This window comes from Tupaia chinensis, unplaced genomic scaffold, assembly GCF_000334495.1.
Source record: "Tupaia chinensis unplaced genomic scaffold, TupChi_1.0 Scaffold000511_1, whole genome shotgun sequence".
Taxonomy (NCBI): domain Eukaryota; kingdom Metazoa; phylum Chordata; class Mammalia; order Scandentia; family Tupaiidae; genus Tupaia; species Tupaia belangeri.
The window spans coordinates 1052057-1056672 of NW_006160024.1; the positions used below are offsets into that span (position 1 = coordinate 1052057).

Consider the following 4616-nt stretch of genomic DNA (forward strand, 5'->3'; position numbering starts at 1 on the left):
TAGGGAAAGGAACGGTGGCTTCTAACTGGGGATGGAGAGAGTGGCCCTTGAGGAGGACTTTGCAGGAAAGGCAGATGGGAATTCATTATTGTGTACCCTCCTGGAACTATGTTAGGATCCCTGGGTATAAGCCTAGCCCCTGCCTAGCTCTCACTCCATGAGGCCAACACAAGGTGATAAATGACAAAGTTGGAGAGGCAGTGGGAGCTTACCTGGGTAAGTTTTTCCATGATCTTCCCCATGGCCTTGGTAATTTCTTGGGCTTTTTCTTTGTTAGTCCTTCCTACTTTGCAAGACAACTGATTGGACACTTGTTTAGATTTTTGTGGAAGGGATTTCTCTCATCCTTGCTTCATTTCCTTTCAGTTACATCTAAAGACAAGTCTCCTGGCCCCTTTCCCACCTTATTCGTCTGTTTGCCATTTCCTGGATGATGAGGTGGGGTTATAGCCTCTCTCTGACTCACCAGACACACGTGCCAGCTCATTCAACCCAGTACAAATGCGAATACCTAGCCACAGGCTCCACCAGCCTTGCCTGTGCTCTGGATAACCCTTTCCACAGTCCTTTTCTCATTTTTCAATCCCTCTGTGTGAATGGGTGAAGCACGTCTGTGTTTTCAGAAATGGAGGGGCCAGGGCATGGAAAGCCAGCATCTGAGTCCTCACTGCCCAGGCCAGTATGAGACACAATTTCTTCTCAAAGGTTTTTTTATCATGAGTGAGCACTTCTGCAGCTTTATCTGTCCTCAGTTCTCTCTAGAAAGCCCCCACATGTGGTCCTCTAGGTTACTTTGGAACCATCCCTGGTCATATGGGTCCCGTGATCTTTTGTGTTGTCATGTCTCTGGTGGTCTCAGCTCCTCCCTTTTGAGAAGGTTCATTTCAAGTCCCTCTCCAGTGGAACAACCACAAAAATCTCTTCCAGTGGCTGGTGTTGAATTTTAGGGTCTCTTTGCTCTGAACTCATTTGAGAGCTCAGAGGTGTAATGAATAGCATGGCAAAGATCTTTCCCAACACCATCCTTCTTCCTTTTGCTTTCATGCAGGGCCACCACGCCAAGTGTTGGTGGCGGATTCATTGTGAACAGGGTCTCACCAGGGGAAGCAGGCACGTGAGATCTCCATTCTCGAGAAATGTCCACTTCGATGCCCTCTAGAGGCGCAAGGGAAGGAAAGGGGAGAGCAGGAGTAGAACTTGATTGATGGCCTGCATCAATCACTCACATCAAACCCACATCTCATCCCCAGCCAAGGTGTACATCCCCTAACCAGAGCCACCCCCGAGTGTCATCTCACAGGGGCTTTGGGGCAGAGGGTAGTAACTCAATCTCAGGTATTACCTTGAGAAAGCTATGTAATCTCTTGGAGCCTCAGTTTCTTCACACGTAAAATGAACCAAAAGATTCCTCACAGGCCAACTGGAGGAGTGGTGGTAAAGCCGCTAGATCCCCTATGGCTAAGAGGTTCAAGTCCCAGACCTGGTGGCTTGAAAACATATGCCTGGTGCATGTGCATGCATGCCTGAAATCCAGAGACGATAATGGAGGAGAAGGGATTGTGGTGTGGCCATCTCCCTCGGGAAGGGGGGTGTTTTCTCACATTTCCTCTCGCTTTGTCTCTCTATCTCTCTCCAGAGAGTGCATGTGCCATATAGCAAAGAAAAAAAAGTTTTCTCACAGAAGGGTGCTTTGACGCAGATAAAATACAGGCTGCTTGGTATAAAAATTGCATGGACCATATTTATCCACACAAATTATGTTACTTATTGGAAATTCAAATCTAATGGGTTATCTTTTACTTCAGTTCATTTCCATTTTTTAGCTAAATCTGGCAACGTATCTGAAGTTTAAGTGATACATGGATCCCAAGGTTCAGCACAAGGCCTAGCGCATAGGAGGTGAGCTGCAGCCACCATGGTTTCTGAAAGTCTCTGGGAAAGTTATGCAGAAGGCCTAAGGGAGAGGTGTAGCAGTTTGCAATTTAGTTGGAAACTTTGCTGAGTTCCTGCCATGTGCGGGCAGGGGCATTCTGTGGGGATGGGCAAAGCAGGAGTAATACAAGTTTTGTGCTCTCATGTGATTTATATGAACAGGTGTCATGGCAAACCCTAAGCTACTGTGGTAGGGGTTAAAGCGGTACATACCGAGTGCTGAGGACAGGAAAGGTGTTCCTTAGCAGAGTGTTGAGGTGTGGATGTCCAAGAAGGTGGGCAGGCCTTTCAAGCAAGCAGTTCTGTCGTAAGGTTCAAAGGTGTGGGTGTGAGGACAGTTTGAGGATCATCAGGCTGTAAAATATCTGTGGAAAGAAGATCAGGTGGAGACTGTGGCAGGTGGTTTCCCAAGACTCTCTGGGATGGGCTCTGCCTGGGCTCAGCAGCTCATGTCAGTTGATCTGGGATCTAGAACATGCCCTGCTACTAAACTCTCTGCCTCAGTTTCCTTACTATAAAATGATTGAGTTTGGCTAGAATGCCAGGGCTGGCAGGTCAGAGATAGGAGGTGAGCTGATCCCTCTTTGGCTAGGCTGAGAAAGAGGCCAATTCCTTGGGAAAGAATGCCATAATCAACTGTGAGGTCTGCTGTGAGCAACACACGACAAATGAGAATGCCAGGGCTGGCAGGTCAGAGATAGGAGGTGAGCTGATCCCTCTTTGGCTAGGCTGAGAAAGAGGTCAATTCCTTGGGAAAGAATGCCATAATCGACAAATGGTGCTGCAAAACTTGCCCAGGTCGGCAGGCAATAGCAGTCCTGCCCTCCTGGGCTCCCTGACCCACCTTCAATATCTCAATTACAGCTGCCATTGTGTTTAGCAATTACACAGTGGGAATTCTGCTGTATTTATTTTTTAATTGCCAATACCAGAGTCTGGCTGACATAGCAATAAATGAATGATGGATGGATTACCCTGAAAACAATTACCAAACTATGAATGCAATTGCTAAATATAGGTGTGCAGCTTTCCGAGGTACTTAAGGTTATTGTTTGGACGTGTAAATTCTGCTTTATTACTTTGCCACTTAGAGCATGCCAGGTGGTAAAATTAACATCTGTTAGAGACCACCGAATGCCATCACCATATGTAGTTTTCAGTGTGTATAGGAGGACGGTGGGGATGGTCCCATCATGGAGAGTACTGGCTGCCAGTCTGTCCATCTTGATCCTCTTTTGCACTCTCTTATTATAGCATAGTGATTAAAGCACCACCCAGGGTTTGTATCCCAAAGCAAATCATTTTGACATCCTTGGACCTCAGTCTCTTGCTCATGAGAGGCCCCTTCTGGAAGTAAAAGCTCTACGATGCTCAGCTAGTTTTTGGGCTCAGTAGAATTCTGATTTGAACTGCTTTAATGGGAGATCATCTACTCATAGAAATTTGAGCAAAATTTCCAAGATCCTCTTATCCTATCCTTTCTCCCATTTCCTGTACACGTCTCTTCCCAAGAAACTTCTGCCAACTCAGGCCTGGAGATGGCCTTTCCTCCTACTCCTCCACCCTGAGCTGCTTTAGCTCCCTCTGCCTGGGGTGGGTGGGCTTCTGCACATGGCTTGGTTAAGGAAAAACCTCCCAGGCTAACAGCTCCAACAACTGCCATTGCTTTCCAGGGTCTGAACACATGATGGATGAGATGTGCCATGGTCAAGGCGAAGAATGCCCAGATCCACAGATGTGCTTGAGCAGACAGCCTGGGACTGTATAGGCCTTTCCACGGCTGGTGTTTGGCTCCACTGCTCCCAGTTCAGCTGACCTGGTGCTGGTCAGAACTGTTTCGGAACCATGAAGGGACATTCTTTCTGTCCTCTTTTTCAAAGAGATTTTTGAGACCTTTGAAGACCATGGAGCAGAATTCAGTTCTTGGGGAACCAACGAGTTTCTAGGCATCTATTTCTCACCCTCTGCCATTTCCCATCCTCTTCCCACCCTGTCTCTGGTTTCTGCAGTTGCTTTCCATTCCTTTATTCTTTCCCACATTGCATTGATTCACAAAATATCTTAATTAATCTAAATACTTTCAGTAGTAAGTTCATCTGATATATATATATATATATATATCTGTGAACAAAAGTTGACTTTAGGCATGAAACTGGGTAGAGTGAATATACTATAAAATAGCACATAGCTGAGGTTATATAGCTTACTGTGGTTACCAAATAGGTATTTCTTTAAATACACTTTTTAATTTCAAGAAAGGCCGTTTCAGCTTAATACTTAAAGCTAGGAAACAGGTTAGGATTCTGTTTTAGTAGTAGGTACATAGACCTGTCCACAACTTAAGAGATAAAAGTCCTTAACACTGGAAAACAAAGCATAGAAGGTCAGTAATGTTTTAGTCCAAAGTCATAAAATTCTATTTCACCAATTCAAGCTCAAGTACTTTATCTTCTGCTGTGGTCCTAGACCGCATATTTCTATGGCATCAAACATCTTTTTTTTTTTTTCTTTTATTGGAGAGGTTTTCACTATAGGGCATGTGCACTCGCCAGACAGACAGAGAGACAAAAAGCGACAAATCATCCCCCAGGGGGGATGGTCATGCCACAATCCCTTCTCCTCCATTCTCCTCTTGGGATCTTGGGCACACACGCACACATGCCCGGCTTGAGTTTTAAGCCACC

General features: G+C 45.7%; 1 long non-coding RNA gene across 1 annotated transcript in view; it reads right to left on the reverse strand.

Annotated features, from left to right (window-relative positions):
- Positions 1-23: 23 nt before the first annotated feature.
- Positions 24-4616, reverse strand: part of LOC114009284 (uncharacterized) — a 32631-nt gene continuing 28038 nt past the window's right edge. Inside the window, exons 2-3 of the long non-coding RNA XR_003550732.1 lie at positions 2146-2297; positions 24-1155 (exon numbers count right to left, since the gene is read on the reverse strand). This is a non-coding gene — a long non-coding RNA (uncharacterized LOC114009284). The remainder of the gene's footprint in view (positions 1156-2145; positions 2298-4616) is intronic.